General features: G+C 40.3%; 1 protein-coding gene and 1 non-coding gene across 4 annotated transcripts in view; both read left to right on the forward strand.

The window, feature by feature from the left end:
- Positions 1–21,469, forward strand: part of COP1 (COP1 E3 ubiquitin ligase) — a 221,811-nt gene that overhangs the window by 186,749 nt on the left and 13,593 nt on the right. The gene's annotated exons all lie outside the window — the stretch shown is intronic.
- Positions 16,377–16,517, forward strand: LOC133761346 (small Cajal body-specific RNA 3). The gene has a single exon (XR_009866145.1). It is a non-coding gene; the product is annotated as a small Cajal body-specific RNA 3 (non-coding RNA).

Genomic DNA, 21,469 nt, shown 5'->3' on the forward strand with positions numbered 1-21,469 from the left:
TGTAATGTAAACAATCACAGCAGCTCTGAGTATTAGAGTTATTAGACGTAGCTGAAAGTAACTGCTGGGGCTGGTGCTGTGGCATAGCAGTAAGACGCTGCCTGCAGTGCTGGCATCCCATATGGGCACCAGTTCAAGGCCCAGCTGTTCTACTTCTGATCCAGCTCTCTGCTACGGCCTGGGATAGCAGTGGAAGATGGCCTAAGTCCTTCGGCCCTTGCACCCACGTGGTAGACCCAGAAGAAGCTCCTGGCTCTTGGCTTTGGAGATCTGTCCAGCTCCAGCTGTTGCAGCCATTTAGGGAGTGGATGGAAGACCTCTGTCTCTCTTTCTCTGCCTCTGTGTCTCTATAACTCTGCCTTTCAAATAAAATAAATAAATCTTTTTAAAAATTGCATTAAAAAAATAACTGTGCTTATGGTAAGATGAAAGACAAGACTGAAAATTTGCAAATAGGAACTGGGAAACTTTTTAAAAATGAAAATCATAGACTAAAAATATAATTATCAAAATTGAAAGTTCAATGGGTTGAGTAGAAAATAAGATAGAAAAGAATTAATGAACTAGCAGGTAAGTTAGGAGAAAATATACAGAAAGATATTCACTAGGAGACCTAGAAGAAAAAATGAGGCAGAAGTAAATAGTAAAAGGAATTATTGTTGAGATTTTACTTAGTTTATGAAAGACACCAAGACAGCGACTTATTAACCCTTGGAACTGCAGAGAACGATTGATTTGAAATCCACACGAGTGAAGTTTAACATAACGTCTGGACCTAGGCCTGTGTGGAAGTCTAACCATAGGTATGCCTGCTCATAGCACCATTTCTCTAAAAATAGAGTGGAGGCACACTGGGAATGTTACATGCTAGGAGCTGGTCATCTCTAAATTTGTTTTGAAAGTGCTTCTCTTGCGTCACATCTAGTATTAGAGAACTTTGAGTTGGCTTCTGGCTTTATATCTGTGCTAATTGAATGGTGTAAGACTGGCAGGAACCCTGTGCGTAGCTCTGTATTAAGTTAAGCCACATGGACCTTAACTATCTCTGACAACAGTGCATACTCCACATGGGTGGACGAGAGGTCCAAGAGGCTATTCGTGAGAATGGTTGATGAGTTAGAAGATACTGTGTGTGCTGAATTTCCTATCCTATATCTTCCTATGAAGCTAGCTAAGTCAGTGCTAGATTCACATCAGTTATTGTCTGATCCTGTGACCCCCAACTGGTGGTGGGTTAGTAACACCTTTGCACAAGGTCATAAAACTGCTGAAAATAAATAAAATGTGAAATGAGAGTTTTTCTTATCCTTTAAGGAATGATTCTTTACTGTTGACAAATAACACTGTACATATGTATGGGTTATAATGCGGTGTTTTGATAGATGTGTTCATTATGGAATGATTACATCAAACCTGTTAGCATATCTGTGACCTCACATGCTTTTATGTATATGTGGTAGAAACATTTACAATATCTTCAGTTAGGAATTTTGAAATACACATTACATCATTACTAAGTCGATTCAGTGTGCTGTGCCACAGAGACCTTGACTGACTTAGATTCCACGTGTAAATAATGTCATGCAATATTTGTCTTTGTGTGTCTGGCTTATTTCACTTACATCCATGTTGTTGCAAATGACAATTTCCTTTATAAAGGCTGAACAATATTCCATTGTGTATACATACCACAATTTCTTTATTCACTTGTCTGATGGGTATTTAGGTTGATTCCATATTTTGGCTCTTGTGAATAATGATGCGGTGTTCTTGGGAGTGCAGTCTTAGACCAATTTCAGTTTGTTGGAATGTAACCCAGAAGTGGGATGACTAGATCATCTACATTTAGTCCTTTGTGGGAAGCTCCATGTTATTATTCAGAACTACTGCGTTGATCCCAGCTGAGGCTGCAGTACCCTCATCTTTGTTTCCTCAGCTCTAAACCATGTCATATGTACCTACCTTGTCACTAGTCCTAGATGTATAGCTAATGATAAAAAGCAATACTTGTAAAAGACAATTAAGACTCCTTATGCTCTTCAAAAGTGACAAAAAATGTATAATCTATCATCACAAAAAGCATTGATGATAAGGTGAACATTTCCTGAATGACATAAAAGTTTCTGTGGCTCTAGAATGAGGAGAATCCAGATGATGATTCCCTCATTTCCCTCCCTTGAAACCAAGTATAGCAAACCTTGATTCAGGAGCTGGCCAGTCATGTTATCATCCATTCTATACAGAATTAAGACAGTAGAAGGCCAGAGAACCTTTGCTTTCAGTCATATAATAAAATTATTCTCTCTTCATTTCTAATGAACTAAAGTTTTTTTTTTTTTGTTATAGCCATACAGTGTAACATTTATTCTGATGTACGTAGCTAAAACTTTTTTAAGTACATCATCTTTTCTTTTCCTGAATTTCTCATGATTCCTATCCTTTAAACCTATGTGCTGAATGGATTAGTATGCTGCCTTATACTGGTATTTGTGTCTTTATGCTCTTACTTGTGTCTCCTGCTAATCTGGTAACCTCCTTGAGAAATGGCATCCTCATATTCTGAGGAAGAGCACAACTCTGGAGCCGGGCCACAGAGGTCCAAGCCTCAGATTCCCTACTTCCTAGCTCTGCGACACTGGGCTTCCGTGTCCGCATCTGTAGTGCTGACGGTGGCACCAACCTGTTTCTTAACAAGGTCGTGTGTATGAACTGTTTAGAACAGCTTTTTCCACAGAGTAAAAACTGCTCTCACTTGTTTGTACATGGTACAAAATCAGTATATAATTCAAGAAATTGATAATACAGACATTCAGGCATGGCTTTATCTTCTTTGTTTCATGTTTAATGACATACTAATTATTTGAAGCCAAAGAAATGCTGAAATAGACATGGGACACCTTGCCGGCATTAATGGGCTTGAAACTCAGTGGCACTGTCAAGACCATACCAGTCTTAAGAAAGCTCACCTTCCTGATGTGAACCGTTCGTTTGTACCTATGTCATCATTTCAAAAGTACCATTTTTCTTTTTGGGATATAATCTCCAGTCTAGTTTGCCTGTTTTCAAAGGCAACAACAATCCCTGAATGTGCATTGGGGAATTTGTATTTAGTGTTGACTAATATTTTATCAGATTTATATGGGTGTTCCTCCTTCCCTTAAAACAGCATATTAACATTATTCCACAATGCCGTTTTCTCTAAAGAAGTAGGCATCCTCTTTGATTTCTTAGTAAACAAATTTTGTGTAAAGCATCAGATTGTACTACACTAGGGACGGAACTCATCTGGCTGACATAACAGTAAATCTTATTTCATATCAGTGGTTCTCAAACCTGACCATCAGAATCATCTAGGAGTCTAACCAAAACACTTATCAAAATTCTTCCATTTTTAAACCATGAATATATATTTCAGTACAGAAAATGGGGAGGGTGAAGATGTATGTATGATTTCAGATTTTTTTCACCAAAAGAAATATCTTTTAATTTCCATTTTCCATGAAGTTTTGTTTTTGAAGAGGTGCCCAGGTATCCTTGGGAAATGATGTAAACAATCCAGTTTGGGGACAGATGAATCATGCCACCCCCTGGGAAGAGGTCTGGTGTAGCTAGTAACCCAGGGACCCAATCTGCTCGAAGCTTAATCACAAAGACCTAAGGGCTCTTAGATTTTACTGCTCCCTCACTCACCGTAAGAAGATTTTGCTAGTCCCTCACCTACACAAACCAAAAACATAAGATATGGCCTTTGCCCTTTTCCTTTAGTTAAAAAATTCTACCCTCAAGGTGTGCTGATGTCCTATACGCAGAAGCTATTTCTTGTTTTAGTCTCCTCAGGAAACACCGAGAAGACGACGTGGGAACTTCATCTCTTTCTTCCTCCCTGTCTTCACCTCCGTGCCTCTTGTCCCTTTTATCTTTCCTTTCCTTCCGTCTTGCCTCTAGCTGGGGGGTTTATAAAACTTGAGAAAATTTGCTGAGTGGAAGAGGGCCAAGCTGAACGAACTCCAGTCTGTCCTGGGAGTGGAAGTGGGAGAGTCTGAGCATGGACCCTGACTCCAGGAAGACTGTGGCTCCCGTATCCTCCTACTTCTCGTTCTTCTTCCACAGGGGCCAAGCCAGAGTGGGGTTGACAACTGGAAAGGAGAGGAGACAGCAGGTGGTAGAAAACAAGCAAACCTGTTATGTATACTTTGCTCTGTGTGAATCATTTGAAATACAAGTTTGCTTTGGTTTTAATGTCCAGCACTGTGCAGACAGCCTCTGAGAAAACATTTTTTACATTAAGTATTTTATAGTGGATATTGTAATGAAATCAACAAAATATTATTTGGGGTCCACTAGCTGATATCTAATATAGATCATTGTCATCTTATATTTGCAATAATGGAATTTGACCTATATTGGACTATTCCTTATATTTTTTCTTATTTATATTTTTCTTATTTGTTTTTTCTAAGTATACAAATTGTGAAGCATCAATTTGACACAAACCTTAAAGCTACTTCCTTTTGCGTTTGTTTTTAGTTCTACCTCTTAAGGGGAAAAAATAAATAGAATTATTTTGAGAATACATTCTAAAACATGCCACTAACTTATAAATACCTTTCATTATTATTCCATCATGCTTAAAAGCACCTAGAATATTTTGAGATGGGAAGAGATTTAGCTTTCTTTCTAATTGTTTATGTGTTCATCGTTCTTCCCAGTTTTCCATAGTGGTAGTGGAAAAATGAATATTGACTGTTGTTTCCTTTACTTGTAAATTTTTAATGAATACTTTGTGAATTGGTTGAATATACTGAAGTATACTTAATCAAAATTTTTTTCCTAGTTTAATTAGGTGTATGTAATCAGTGAAAGGCCAGCACCATACACACCGAACACCGGAGTAAGGGAAAAGTTTACTGTTAGCCGACAAGGCTGCCTCTCAGTGCACAAGAGAAACAGCAGCCTGTCCTTGGAGAACAGGACTTATGTAGCTTGGCAGAGATAAGGAAGTAAGAACAGTTATTTGGGATTACTTGGCTATATGGATTAAAGGAGTTGATCTATGATAATTTTGTGAAGAAGCCATTGGATTCTTTTTTTTTTTTTTTTTTTTGGCTTGTTTGCATTACTCTTTTAACAGTGGATAGCAGAATACTGAAGAAGAAAATATAAAAGATTTATTTGAACTATGATAGCCAACCAGAAGATGAAGGCAAAAAAAAAAAAAAAAAGTGAACCCTTTGGTTTAAATGGCAGATGTTTACACATTGTGGAGTATTACATAGGCAATTGGTCACGCTATATTTATCTTCAAGATTTTTGGCTTTCTGAGAAAAAACAGAAAATTTTAGGAATAGATTGTATAGAAAGTAAATCTGACTTTTAAGATTCAGTTTTCTTTTGTTCATTTATTATTCCAAATCTTAGATGTCTAGAGCAGTGACTTTGTGACTTGGGTACAAGGAATTGGAAGAGAAAAATAGTATGGTTTTAGTGCAACATTCTAAACTGGTTTATTAGGATACACAAGAGTTTATAATTTCACTTTTTAAGAAAATTTTCTAAAATAACGTTTTACAGTTTGCATGGAAAAGTCTCCTTGGGAGCCCAAGGTAATGTTATCATCTGGCAAAGGAGAAATGAAACATCTTACTTCATGCAATATTTTCTAAATCCCTTTGCTAAATTTGAAATACATACTTGAATGCATATGATCCTTTTTTAAAGCAGCCAAGCATCATTTAAGTTTCATGGGTAATACTCATGACCTTTTCTTACCAGATTTTTCTGGGCAACCAAATCTCTAACTCACATGATCATCTGTAGTGTTTGTATGAATGGAGGTCTATAGTAATACAGACTAAACCAAGTTGTCAACTAATAATAAATAATTGATATAGACTTGGAGGTATTTACATTTTAAAGGTTTTATATTCTAAAAAGAATAAAATAGATTATTAATTGAGAAAGGTTATGCCTTTCTCAACAAATTAGTTTTGTAACTTCAAAACTCATTAAGGGGGCCGGCGCTGTGGTGCAGTAGGTTTATCCTCTGCCTGCGGCACAGGCATCCCATATGGGCACCGATTCTAGTCCTGGCTTCTCCTCTTCGCATCCAGTTCTCTGGTATGGCTTGGCAAAGCAGTAGAAGATGGCCCAAGTCCTTGGGCCCCTGCACTCATGTGGGAGACCTGGAAGAAGCTCCTGGCTTCGGATCGGCTCAATTCTGGCCATTGCAGCCATTTGGGGAGTGAACCAATGGATGGAAGTCCTCTGTCTCTGTATCTCTCTGTCTCTCTCTCTCTCTCTCTCTCACTGTAACTCTACTTCTCAAGTAACTAAATAAAATCTTAAAAAAAAAAATCATTAGGAGTCCCTATTTATAAAGCATCAGAGTTTTCTGTTTTGTGAAAGGCTAAGAGGTTCTAATTCTAAGCCTTTTACATTTTCCTGTAAAAACATTTAAGATTTTTAAGATCTGGCAACTCTGTTTCCCTTTGTTAATAGAAAGCATGAAATATCATTGACAGTAAAGTAAGTTCTACGATCCCTTGTGGGGATCTCACTGGTCTTACTGATTAAAAAAAAAAAAAAAAAAAAACTCGATTACCATGTAGGTTTTATAGTCTCCCTGAGAATGCAAACACATACCATTTTTAGAATGAAGAAAAACCTTTTATTTTTTAAGTAGACTAGTGTGGGGTTGTCTTTTATGCCTTAAATGCATGCTATTACTTATTTCTCTCTTTCCTTTTCACACAGTGCTTTCCAGATCATTGTTTTAGAGAGATGGCGAAAATGATTACTTCTCAAGAATAATGACAGGGTTATTTTTAGTTGGAGTTTTTTGTTAATCTGTTTAAATGACACATTAACTCTAAACTCACTCATCTAGTATTACTAGTGATGGGAACAGGGAACTTTTGTTTTGCTTTTTGGCAATACTATAAATTGTTTGAAGGTCTGCTTTTTCTATTAAATAAAGCCTATCCAATTTTATTTACCTTTAATGCTTAGAAATAGATATTTGCATCAACCTGTATAACTAAAGAGTGAGTTGGCTCTGAATAGGTGTGAATAAATGCTTTGGGAGAGATCTTCCCCGCCCCTTTAGAGCCATGTAAGTGGTGTATCAATTACTTTTTTAAAATAAGCGGGAGATTTGGTTGTTTGCATTAATATCTGCACTTGAATTATGCAGCTCCTTATCAGCATGCTTACCAAGTTATACTGGTGTGTATCAGTCAAAACACAGCCAAGAACCACAAGCTTCCTTCTCCGCCTGTTACGTAAGTGATGTCTGACCAAGCGGAAACTCGTCTTCCACATTTAGACCTCCTTGATGCAGTGAGACCCACTGTCCTTATGCCTGTGTTACGCTGTCCTCTACTAACAGAGAACTTATAGAAAATAAAGAACAGAAAAAACTGACCTGGAATTCTGCCAGCTGGACAGAACTGCAGTTAACATTTTGTTTGTCTTTCCAGTCTTCAGCCAACATTTTGAAAACTAATTTTACAGTGTAGATATATTTTTGGATCTAGCTTTTTCTAATTGAAAAGTAGAGACAGAAAAGAGCAATAGAGACAGAAATGTAGAGATGTTCCATTCACTGATTCACTCCCTAAATGCCCAAAACAGCCTGGACTGGACCAGGCTAAAGCCAAAAGCTGGGAATCCAATCCGTGTGGATGACTGAGACCTGACCCTTTGAGCCATCACTGCTACCTTCAGGGTGGACATTAGCAGAGAGCTGATGTTGGGACTAGAACCAGGCTCCAGTGCAGGTACTGCGATGTACAGTGGCATCTCAACCACCAGACCAAATCCTTTCCTCCTGACTAGCTTTTTATATCTAACTGTGACATTTTCTCACCTCCCCTCAATACTGGTAGCAAGCACTTAGATTATTAGCACTTACCATTTGTCTGTTGTTAAACATTTAGACTGCTGGCACCATGGCGCACTAGGTTAATCCTCCGCCTGTGGCGCCGGCATCCCAGATGGGCGCCGGGTTCTAGTCTCGGTTGCTCCTCTTCCACTCCAGCTCTCTGCTGTGGCCTGAGAAAGCAGTGGAGGATGGCCCAAGTGTTCGGGCCCCTGCACCCACATGGGAGACTAGGAAGAAGTACCTGGCTCCTGGCTTTGGATCGGCACAGCTCCGGCCGTTGTGGCCATTTGGAGAGTGAACCAACAGAAGGAAGACCTTTTTCTTGGTTTGTCTCACTGTAACTCTACCTCTCAAATAAATAAATAAAAATCTAAAAAAAAAAAAAAATTTAGACTACCTCTAGTTTTTCTCAGAACAAAGTTTTCAGTATCTTTAGGTTTATTATTTTTCCCCTATTTTCTTGCAGTATAATGTTTGTGATGTAAAATCTGTTAAGTGGCAGAACACACACACACACACACACATGCTTGGACCAAAGGACTCAAAATTTTTTTATCGGTTGATATCCACCTGTTGCGTTTTTGATTTTCAAAAAAAAGGATAAACTATCAATTTCTCTTTACCCTGACAGCACTATTGTAGAAGGAGACAAAAAGGATGAGATTAAAAAAAGAAAACCAGTATTCATGTATATATTTTCATATTTGCACATAGCTCAGGCTTTGGAGTCAGATTAAACCTTGTGAAAATGTTTTGTGTTCTCTGAGTCTGTATTCTCATTTCTGAAGTACAGTTTGCTATTTAAATGCCTCAAAGAGTTGTTGGGAAATTAATGAAATTATGTACCTAAAACACATATACAGTGTAAATTTTTAGTAGATGGCAGCTACTGCTAATGACATTAATTCATGAAGCTTGGAAAGTTGGCATTTTGGTATGTCTCCTGTCCTCATGACTCAGTTATGCATGTCAGGCCAGAAGGAACGGCATATGCCAAGGCTTAAGGATATGAAAAGCGCAGTGTTTGGAGGCTGCTAGAATGTTACTGGACCGGTGAGACATGAAACTGGAAATAGATTGTTACTCCTTCTAGAACATGCTAAAACCTCGAACCTCATTTGTATAATTCTGAAGAATTTCAGGCAGAAAATTTGACATGAATTTTTGATTTATGATTATTAGTTCACTTCTTAAAAAACAAAAATAGTGCTACCATAAGTGCATAAGATTGACCACAGTGAACAAGACTGCTTGTAGTTTTACTTTGGTCCAAGATTTTGAGAGATGGTTAAGTTTAAATTGTCAGGATCTGCTCTCTCAGAAGAATGATGATGATTCTAGGTTGATGGCAATTAATTAGTTTTTAGGTAAGTCACTTAACATGTCTGAATCTCATTTCTCTCTCTTTTTTTTTTTTTTTTTTTAAATTTTTGACAGGTAGAGTTATAGACAGAGTGACAGAGAGAAAGGTCTTCCTTCTGTAGGTTCACTCCCCAAATGGCTGCTACAGCCGGCACTGCACCGGCCCTGCACCAGCCCAAAGCCTGGAGCCAGGTGCTTCCTCCCGGTCTCCCATGCGGGTGCAGGGCCCCAGCACTTGGGCCATCCTCCACTGCCGTCCCGGGCCACAGCAGAGAGCTGGACTGGAAGAGGAGCAACCGGGACTAGAACCCAGCACCCATATGGGATACCGGTGCCGCAGGTGGAGGATTAACCAAGTGAGCCACGGCCGGCCCCTCTTTTTTTTTTTTTTTTTTTTTTTTTTAAAAAGATCTATGGCCGGCGCTGTGGCTCAATAGGCTAATCCTCCGCCTTGCGGCGCCGGCACACCGGGTTCTAGTCCCGGTCAGGGCACCGATCCTGTCCCGGTTGCCCCTCTTCCAGGCCAGCTCTCTGCTGTGGCCAGGGAGTGCAGTGGAGGATGGCCCAAGTCCTTGGGCCCTGCACCCCATGGGAGACCAGGAGAAGCACCTGGCTCCTGGCTGCGGATCAGCGCGGTGCGCCGGCCACAGCACACCTACCGCGGCGGCCATTGGAGGGTGAACCAACGGCAAAAAGGAAGACTTTTCTCTCTATCTCTCTCTCTCACTGTCCACTCTGCCTGTCAAAAAAAAAAAAAAAAGATCTATTTATTTGAAAGTCAGAGAGAGAGAGAGGTCTTCCATCTGCTGGTTCAATCCCTAATTGGCCGCTCAACAGCCGGAGCTGTGCCTGTCCAAAGCCAGGAGCCAGGAGTTTCTTCCAGGTCTCCCACGTGGGTGCAGGCTTGTACTGCTTTCCCAGGCCATACCAGAGAGCTGGATCAGAAGTGGAGCAGCCAGGTCTTGAACCAGCAACCATATGGCCAGGCCAGGGCGCTAACACTGCGCCACAGCACCGGCCCCTTTTCTCTACTTTCAGAGAGCTGTATTCTAGCTTTCTGTTGCCCAATAGCCACTTATAAGACCAGTTATGCTTATAGTAAGATTTTATTTTAGTATGTATGTGAACTAACATGCTGAACATTAGTTCACCCCATGCATAACAGATTCACCAAAATGTTAACTGTCTGAGAACTCTGGCTTGTAATATTCATAACTTAGCTCCTGAATTCATTTTCAAATGGAAAAGCTGCTTCCAATTCTAGGATTTTGCTTAACTTTGGGGGAAAAAACCACTATGCTAGTTGGGCATAACTCACTTTACAATAGAAACTTTAAAAAAAAAAATGTTCATTTACTTATTTGAAAGGCACACAGAGATCTGCTATCCATTGGTTCACTCCCTAAATACTCAAAAAAGCAGTTGTTGCTGCACCAGGCCAGAGCTGGGCTCCAAGAACTCCACCTGGTTTTCTCACATGGATGGCAGGTACTCAGGGACTTGCACAGGTACCTACTGCATCGTGGGTTGCACATTAGGAAGGTACAGTCAGGAACAGAGCAGGAACTCCATTGGGGACATGGATGTCCCAGATGGCAACTTAACACTGCTGCAAGCACAGGAGCTTTTTGAGAAGGTGAGCCAAAACGTCTGTTGAAGGAAATTTTCTGGGAGAAATTGAATTTTCTCTGGCTGGTTTGTTTTTTTGTTTTTGTTTTTGTTTTGTTTTGTTTTTTGACAGGCAGAGTTAGAGAGAGAGAGAGAGACGTAGAGAAAGGTCTTCCTTTTCCGTTGGTTCACCCCTCAAAATGGCTGCTACGGCCGGTGCATTGTGCTGATCTGAAGCCAGGAGCCAAGCGCTTCCTCCTGGTCTCCCAAGGACCTGGGCCATCCTCCACTGCACTCCCGGGCCACAGCAGAGAGCTGGACTGGGAGAGGAGCAACCGGGAAAGAACCAGCGCCCCAACCAGGACTAGAACCTGGGGTACCGGCGCCGCAGGCGTAGGATTAGCCTAGTGAGCCACAGCGCCAGCATCTCTGGCAGTTTTTAGAAATTGTTTTGTAGCAAATTGTCACACCCCCTAAGGATTATGGCTCTACTCCAAGAATATTTTACAAATAACATTGGTGGGATAAAGACCCTGAATTCATTTGTAAAATATGTCACTGAAATGTGTTTTAAATCTCTTTCGTTCGTCCTTTGCTACCTCATTCTGAATATAATGTTTCTATTGCTGTAAACGCTGTATTATTTTTTGCACTCACTCTGACACCTTTATACCATCAACTGTCAGCAAGTGTTCAGGTAGACTTTTTTAAAAAAGGAAAAATTTTAAGATTTGCTTATTTGAAAGAGTTACAGAGAGAGGAAGAGGCTCACATAGGAGAGAGAGAAATCTTCCATCTGCTGGTTCACTCCCCAAATGGCCACAGTGGCCGGGGCTAGGCCAGGCTGAAGCCAAAGGTCAGGAACTTCCTTCGGATCTCCTACACCAGTACCAGTGCAGGGTCCCAACCACTTGGCCAATCTTCTGCTGCTTTTTCAGGCACATAAGTAGGGAGCTGGATCAGAAGTAGAGCAGCGCCCATATGGGATACTGGCATCACAGGCAGCAGCTTAACCCACTACAAAATGGTGCTGGCCCCCAAATAGACTTTTACTGCCACAGGTTAATAAATTATTGAGTTTATATTGCATCTTAATAACACCTGCTTCTGTCTTGTTCCTCTGATGAAGAGTTTCTGTTCTAATAACCACTAACATTTTAAAAGGATTATGTGGAATAGGAGAATAATAGACTGATGAATTTTCTTTTCCCTTCCTGACACTGCTCTGAGGATATGATTGGATAACTTATTCTACTTGTAAAATGAGAGCATCAGTCAGAGGAGTTCACATTTCTGAACTATGTAGTTGTTTGTAGTCGGCAAGTATTTGCATAAGTTATCAGCTTCTCATTTATGTTAAATAATGACACATTAAAATGAACAAAATAGGTGATAATTCTGACACTTTAGTACTGAGTTAGTTAATATAATTGACCATTCTAGAACCAAACCATTTCTCAAAGCTGTGTCATTAAATCAAGTGTGGGCATTCCGTTAGCAATTAATTACCTCATTTGATTACTCTCTGTGGTCCTTGGGGCTCTTCAGTTTCTGTAGTAGAAAATAAAAACTCAGTAAAATTATTTATGTAGGATTCGTGTAGCACCTGTCACATAAGGATCTTCAGGGTATTTTTGATCCACTGAAATCAAATGAAAAAGTTTGTAAGGCAGCAGGTGCTGGTTCACACGTACTTGGGTCCTGGCTGCCCAGCATGGGAGACTTGGGTTGAATTCTGGGCTCCTGACTTTGGACTGTCCTAGCCACAACTGTTGTGGGTATTTGGGGAGTGAATCTGACTTGTTTCTAACTATTTCAATTTTTGTGTTGCTCATCAAATTTCTCTACTGCCCTAAGAGTAAATAGACATTTTATTTCTTACAGTATTTTAAGGATGATTGCCTTTTTAAAAATCTGGTATAATACATATCAGAAAAAATAAAAACCTTTTTCAGAGTTTCTATTTTCCTACCCATTGCTTATGTTGCTAATTGTCTAGCCTTCTTCATGCTGTCACTTCCCAATAGTGCCATCTCCACTGCTCCCAGCCCCATTCACAGTCTAGTGAAGAACTAATCTCAATTTTAGCTCTCAATTTATAGTAGCAATAAAATCATCTATTTGAAATTTGATTTTTAATAAAGATAGCAATACAAATTTAGCCAAGGGCAAGAATTTTTAAAGTGTGGAAAAAATATTTGGACTTTCTAGAATTGTGTTGTCACATGATCTTAACCATTAAGGGGCCAGCACCGTGGTTCACTGGGTTAATCCTCCGCCTGCAGCGCCGGCATCCCTTATGGGCACCGGGTTCTAGTCCCGGCTGCTCCTCTTCCAGTCCAGCTCTCTGCTGTGGCCCAAGGAGTGCAGTGGAGGATGGCCCAAGTGCTTGGGCCCCTGCACCCACATGGGAGACCAGGAGGAAATACCTGGCTTCTGGCTTCAGATCGGCGTAGTTCCAGCCGTAGCGGCCATTTGGGGGGTGAACCAACGGAAGGAAGACACCTCTCTCTCTCTCTCTCTCTCTCTCTCTCTCTCTCTCTAACTCTGTCAAATAATAAAATAAAATTTTTTAAAAAAAAAAGAACTTTCACATTATTTATTCTCATAGTAAATATTTCTCCAATAATTCATCTGACTTCTGAAATATACTTAACATGTATGAAGTCACATTTATGCCAATTTGGCATTCTTATGAACCAGAGGAATCATTATAGAAATAAATTCAAATAATATTGGCTATTACAGTAACTTACTGTGGCATGGAAAATGTTGGATTAATTTTTTTAATTTATTAAGCATATTCTGAAGCATTTCATAAATTTTAGGCCAATGTTAGTTAAGTACAAAGTTTTAAACATTAAAGTCTAAAGTCTTACAAATGTAAAATCAGGTTGCTATATATCTAAGCACAATCCAGGTCTTGCTTTACTTTCAATATGTCTTGCTTCTACCCTGATTTCTAAACCTACTGCTCTGCCACCTAACACTAGTTCAAGTTCTGCCATCCCCTGCCACTGCTTCTTAATAATTCTGAGTTCATGTATCCTATGTTTAGAGTCTTCCAGTGATGTCCAGTGGTTACTAGAAAACCTAAGATGCTTTATGTGACTTCTAACAACCTCTCTCAGGCCCCACCTCCCTGGAGTGCTGGAGTGGACAGCACTTAGTTGTTTAGAGGCTGTAATATGCCAGTTACTTCCTGGCTACATGCTGCGAAGGAGAATAGATTTCTTTTTTTTTTTTTTTTTTTTTTTGAAGATTTATTAATTTATTTGAAAGAGTTACGCAGAGAGAGAGAGAGAGAGAGAGGTCTTCATCCTATGGCCACAACGGCTGGAACTGTGCCGATCCAGAGCCAGGAGCTTCTTCTGGGTCTCCCATGTGGGTGCAAGGGCCCAAGGACTTGGGCCATCTTCTACTGCTTTCCCAGGCCATAGCAGAGAGCTGGATTGGAAGTGGAGCATCTGGGTCTCAAACCGGCACCCATCTGGGATGTCAGCACTGCAGGCTGACATCAGCGCTTAGCAGGCATTAACCTGCTAAGCCACAGTGCCGGCCCTGTAGAATAAATTTATTTTTCTTCACTTCCTCCCTTCTTCCTTTTGTCCTTCCTGCCTTCCCTCCCTCCCTCCCTCCCTCCCTCCCTCCCTCCCTCCCTCCCCCTCTCCTCTTTTAGTGTATATTTTTATTTAGAAAGGCAAAGTGAAAGAGATCTTCCAGCTACTGATTCCTCCCCAAATGCTCACGACAGCCAGGACTGGACCAGGGCAAAGCTAGGAGCCTGGGGCTCCATCCGGATGTCATGGCTGGCAGGGACACCTCCCAGGCATATTATCAGGAAGCTAAATCAGAAATAGAGTAGCCAGAACTGTATGTAATAGAAGTTTTAGATGACGCAGGACCCTTCAGAAATAAACACCCAAAGAAAATAAAGACACATGCATGTATTTTTATGCTAAGGTTTGATGAAGAAATGAATAGTCATGGAGAGAAATATGATAGAAAGACAAAAGGGTATGATCTAATGGTATTGAACTGTGGGGAACTTAGCAAGGCCTGTTTGTTCAGATACTTTTCATTGTCCATGTGTCTCTAGAGATAAGGAAATTCTATTCTTCTAGTATAATGTGGGGACCTCTGGAATTAAGATCTGATGACCTGCTTCAGAGGAATGTTGAATTGTTTGGCCTGCTTTAGGGGAGAAGGGCAGAGGAAGGTGCAAGAGACCCTATTGCTACAGTTGTCTTATTAAATGCCAGGGTGCCATGTTTTGGGGTAGTATATCTTTTTTTTTTTTTTTTACAGATATACTTTTTTTACATTTTTTTGGATTTGACAAGATGTTTATGAGAAGAGCCATTGGTAAATTTGATTCTAGTAAGATAAATAATATATGAAAAATCAGTCTTACAGAGTCAAATAGAAGAGACAGCACATGAGGATAGATTTGTTTCCATATATAACAGGTAAAGGCAGAATACTCAGGAATTCTAAAGAGAAACAGTTGAAATATTTAAGAATATTAATAATATAAAAGGACAAATGCTAAGAAAAAACAATCTACAAACCATGTGAATTGTAATTTAGAGTTGAAAAATTTAGAATTGTAAATTAAAGTTCTCCTGAGCAGCAGAACTGACATATTTCAATAGGAAGTACACGTGTGTTTGTATAGATATATATAATACATGTGTAAACCTACCTGCGTATTTTGTATACTTTTTCATATTGTGCATTTTGTGAAGTCTATGAAGACCCTTCACATGCAGGATCTGCTACATTTTCTGTGAGGTAGTGTATCTTGGACACCATCAGACGCTCTGCTGTGTTTCTTGGAATCTAGATTACACTCTATGAAGTACATAAGATTATCTGCTTTATCGTTGTGGGAATTAAGTCTCTAAAAGAACTAAGCCGTCCTGTGGCAGAACCAAGTGCAAATACTGACCTCCATGTCTGAAGTTTTTTCTTTCTTTTTTCCTACTGTGATATATGATGTGGCTAACCTAGGACAAAACTCTGTAAATACCTTTCTGAGTAGTTTGGAGGAAATTTGCAAGTAGTGCCCTTAGACACGTACAGTCTGTGGTCAGAAACTCTTCTCGATGTTCATGAACAATCCAGAGTTCTTTGTTCATGTCGTTGTGAGTACATTCGGGTTGTCATCCAGGAACCAGAGATGTACTGACATAACGATGAAGTTGAAGGTGGTGCAGATAGCTGAGTGCTTTGTGTCAAGGAAAATCAAGTTCAGGAGGACATTGGTGAGAACGGAGAAGGCTGTTTTGTAAAACTCAGTCCCCGTTCCCTTGTTCATGTTCTTTACACTGATTAGAGATCACCGGTTTTGTATGCAAAGTGTGCCTCTTTAATATTCTTCTTCTATTATCTGGATCTTGAGTTTTTAATTTAGCTTATTTGAATGCATTAAAATGAATTTAAATGAGAATTTGATGCAGTTAGGAAATTAGAGAAACAAGACTCAATAGCAAAAGACTTCTTAATAATAAAACTCACCAAAAATGGAAGCTGCAGGAACCAACCATGTGGACAAAAGAGAAAAATCCCTTTGTCTGCAGCAGGCAGCGATCCGACATAAACATGGAGGTCTCTGTCGGACTTAGGACAGCTGGCTAAGTCTGATCGTTCCCCTCCATACAGCTTTGACATCCAGTCGCTCTGAATACTGCTCTCCTTACCATTTTTGTTTTCTTTCAGAATCTCTACTAGTGGCCGCTGCCACGGCTCACTAGGCTAACCCTTTGCCTGTGGCGCCAGCACCCCGGGTTCTAGTCCCGGTCGGGGCGCTGGATTCTGTCCCGGTTGCTCCTCTTCCAGTCCAACTCTCTGCTGTGGCCCAGGAAAGCAGTGGAGGATGGCCCAAGTGCTTGGGCCCTGCACCCCATGGGAGACCAGGAGGAAGTGCCTGGCTCCTGGCTTCAGATCGGCCCAGCACGCCAGCCATAGCAGCCATTTGGGGGGTGAACCAACGGAAAAGGAAGACCTTTCTCTCTGTCTCGCTCTCTCACTGTCTAACTCTGCCTGACCAAAAAAAAAAAAAAAAATCTCTACTAGTTAAGGGTACTACATTACTTAAAAAGACTGCTAGGTAAATGCTTCTATATCCATCTATGCTGATTTTTGAGGTACCTTATGGTTTTTGAAAATAAGTTTCATTCTTTGCTTGTTTAAGAAACAGGAAGTAGAATTAAAGCATAAATATAATTTTTAAGAGGCTGCAGGGTTATCAGTAAAGCTAAATCAATATACAGATATGAAACAGCATCCATAAAGTTTGTTTGATTAAGAGTTGGTTTCATTTTAAGAAAGTGATTTTTCCAAAATATGGTTTATGTAGTCTTTCAAGTCTATAACCAAAAATCAGAAATGTGCATTTCCGGGGAAAGTCTGGCTATTAAATATTTACTTTTTAGTACTACATTTGAAATCTTGATTTTTCAAGGTGTGTGTTCTGCCATAAGTTGAAAGATAGGAGTAGACCAGACCTGAGAGCAGCAGTGACATTTCTGTTGACCTGGTGTGTGATGAACACACCAGGGTATCTATAAGCAAGCCACAGCTGGTTTTAGTTGTAAACAGTTGTGTGAGGATTCATGTTTGCTGTTCTGAAATCTCCGTTTTTTTACACGGGGCATTTTCTTCATCATGCAGCTGTTGAGTGAGTAGCCTTCTTTTTCTCGGCCCCTTAATCTACTCTGTTCATCATTAATGAGTCATTTGAAGATTTTCTACTCAGGATATTCATTTTTTCTAAAGATTTGGTTTTTTGTTTATTTATTTGAAAGAGCAACAGAAAGGGAGAGAGATTGAGATATCTTCCATCCCCTGGTTGTTCCCCAAATGGCTGTTAACAACTACTACCCAAATGACCATAACAACCGGGACTAGACCAGACCAAAACCAGGAACCAGGAAATTAATCTTGGTCTCTCACGTGAGACTCCAGTACTTGAGCTGTCATTTGCTCCCTTCCAGAATACATTAGGGAGCTATATCCGATGCAAGTAGCCAGGACTCAAACCAGTGCTCCATTGGGGATGAAGACATCCCAAGTGGAAGCTTAACCCGCAGTGCCATAACACCCACCTATGCTCCTGTATTCTTGAGTCTGCTTGCTGCCATGTGCTTCAGTTTCTTACACGTAACCAGATGTGCATATCCTCACTCTCCTTCCAGATTATATATGTCCCCTAAAGCTCTCTCTTCCACAGACTCCTCTAAAATGTAATGGATCACAGTTGGCTTCTTCTGAAGGCAGATCTATAACTCAGAGTTAATAATTGTAATCAGTAGGCTTATTGACTATAAAGACAAGTGAATATTTTGTACACTGTACCAGTACCATTAATTACAGTCTGCTTTGCCTTTGCCATTTCAGGTTTTGCAGGAGCTTATACTTGATCTCCACAATATAAACTTTAAATCCCATTGTGATAGAAGATGAACATTTACTGTATTTATACTGTTATTCTTAAAGATTGAATAGACCTATAACTACACTTATGGCCAGCAAAATCAGGATCAGATGTACAGTGGTATAGATTTTTATAATAGGTTAGTACCAATGCCAGTTTTTAAAAATTATTTAACATCCACTTTGAGCATAGCTTGTGTTGTATGTACTCTAAAAATGAATACAAGTACCTTTGAACCTCCAACAAAAAAGATTATAGTCTTAACAGAAAAGTGGGAGACAGAAGGAAATGTAACAGGATCTGATGATTCTAATGGAGGTGAATGCTTAGTGCAGATGGATCTTCTTCCCTTTCCTCCTTCGGAGTGTGTGTGTTGTTCTGTCTGTGTAAAATGAGACACGTGATTGTCGACTGTTCTAAAGTGTTTGTGTGAGCTTTTTAAATCCTAAGTTAGCCTTTCAGAATGTAAAAGGGTTGGGCATTGTGGCCCAGCAGTTAAGACAGCTGTTGAGACTCTCACGTACCCAATCAGAGAGCCTCAGCTCTGACTCTGCTTCCTGTGGATGCACACCCTGGAAGGCAGCAGGTGACTGTCCGAGTATCTGGGCCCCGCCACCCCTGTGGGCTCATGGCTGCAGCCTGGCAGCCTGGATGTTATGGACATTTGAGGAGTGAACCAGTGGTTGTAAGATCAAGCTCTCTCTCACACGTGCATTCTCTCTCTCTCTCTCTCTCTCTCTCTCTCTCATGCTCCTCTCCCTGCTCCCCATTGTGCCTTTCAAATAATAATAAATTAGTTGACTAATTGGTTTAAATATTTTAAGGCAAAATGGTAAAACATCTTAGAAGTTCTACAAGAAGCTATACTTACTAGACAAATCTGTATAGGTATATAAAGATCATTTCCCTAGAGAGGGGAAAAGAATCCTGATTTTCATATTTATTTGGTAGATACAGATTCTGATGATAAAATTTAGTTAATGGGCTTGTATTTTTGTGTTTATATTCATGATCACGTTAAGGCCTTTGGCCATGAGATAAACTTTGAATTTCATATGCACTTATGTCTTCCATCCAGTTAATTCCTACTCTTTCTTAAGTCTGTCCATTCAATATAGGGAACATCCAGCATGTGGAGTGGCATGAGTTTGCCATGAAAGATCCAGCCCACCTTGTCTTAGAATGATTGTAGAAAGTTCTCAATGTGAAATGTTTCCCTTGTTCGTTCAGAAAAATCTTAATTTAGCAGGTTAGATGTTTTGAAATTGAAAATGTTAAGAGCAGTATTTGAATCCCAAAAAGGATGAAGTATAATAAAGATAACATATTTTATTAAAACAAGGACTCATTATTAGTCAGAATTAAGACTATACCATTCTATTCATAGTCATCTTTACAAGAGACCCAGTATATCTTAAGCAAGGTACCTGTGTAAGAAAAGAGGGGGCCTGGTTTATTTATGTGAGCTGGAAATTGTATTTTATTTTATTTTATTTTATTTTATTTTATTTATTTTTTGACAGGCAGAGTGGATAGTGAGAGAGAGAGATAGAGAGAAAGGTCTTCCTTTTTGCCGTTGGTTCACCCTCCGATGGCCGCTGCGGCTGGCGCATCGTGCTGATCCGCAGCCAGGAGCCAGGTGCTTCTCCTGGTCTCCCATGCGGGTGCAGGGCCCAAGGACTTGGGCCATCCTCCACTGCCTTCCCGGGCCATAGCAGAGAGCTGGCCTGGAAGAGGGGCAACCGGGATAGAATCCAGTGCCCCAACCAGGACTAGAACCTGGTGTGCTGGCGCCGCAGGGTGGAGGATTAGCCTGTTAAGCCACGGCGCCGGCCTATGATCTGGAAATTATTCCTTTGTGATTGCAGCCCCAGTCTCCTGAGTCTTAACCTGGGATGAGGGTTGGTATTGGCCTGGCCAAGTTCCATTTGTTAACTCTGAAACACTTCCAACATCTTGATTCTATGGCCAAACCCTTTCCTCCAATGATACCACTCGAAATCATTATATATCAGTAGATCTATTAAAGACCAAATTCCATATAACAAGACTTTTAGAAATCTATGTTAATGAGATTTAAAATGTGAGATCTATATATATGAGAGCTAAGGCTCTTTTTTCTTTTAAGATTTATTTCTTTATTTGAGAGGCAGAGATACATAGAAAGGGAGAAATAGAGAGGTCTTCCATCCTCTGGTTCACTCCTCAAATGGCCTCAATGGCTGGAGCTGAGCCGATCTAAAGCCAGGAGCTTCTTCTCACTTCTCACAGCACTTCTGCCATCTTCCGCTGCTTTCCCAGGCCATCCACAGGATTGAAAGAGGAGCAGCGGGAACAGGAACCAATGGCCATATGAGATGCCGGTGCTGCAGGCAGAGGCTTAACCTGTTACACCACAGCACCACCCCTGAGACTCTTTTGCGTATGTTCTGAGCTCACATAAGACTATCTACCTCTGTTCTGATTAGGTAAATTCAGGATGGGGCCCCTGGTCTGCTATCAGCTCACTGGGCCAATGTGATACAAACCACCACTGGTGTTTATCAGTCATTAAAAGTTGACTCCTAGTTTTGCTATTTCTTAGCTGTGTGAATCCATTTGGACAAGTTATTAAGTCTCTCAAAGACAATGATTTCTCTATGTAAGTTGATTCTAAAAATATTATCTTCCTCATGGGATTGCTAGGTAGATCAAGTGCAATTATCCATATAAGTTCTTAGCAAAGTAGCTAGTCTATAGTGTTCAATAAATGCTACATAGTAATCATAGGATTTTTAAAATATCTCTGTAATATAGTAAAATGAGGCACAGATCTTAGAATTTTAGATTATAAAATCACAAAGTTTCTATTATTTGCCTTGCAAACACAATTCACACAACTAATTCACATAACCTTGGATCTTTTATAGAATTCATGGAGTGCTAACCATAACAGTTTAAAGGGCAAGGTGTCTGGACTTAGTTGTTAAGATGCCTGTACCTCCTATCAGAGTGTCAGGGTTCAAGTCCTGGCCCAGCTCAATTCCAGCTCCATACTAATGCACACCCTTGAAGGCAACAGATGATGGCTCAAGCAGCTGGGTCCCTGCCACCCACATAGTAGACTCTGATTGAGTTCCCAGCTCCCAGGTTAGGCCTAGCCCTGCCCCAGCCATTGTAAGCATCTGGAGAGTGAACCA

Source organism: Lepus europaeus, chromosome 5 (genome assembly GCF_033115175.1).
Source record: "Lepus europaeus isolate LE1 chromosome 5, mLepTim1.pri, whole genome shotgun sequence".
Classification (NCBI taxonomy): Eukaryota; Metazoa; Chordata; class Mammalia; order Lagomorpha; family Leporidae; genus Lepus; species Lepus europaeus.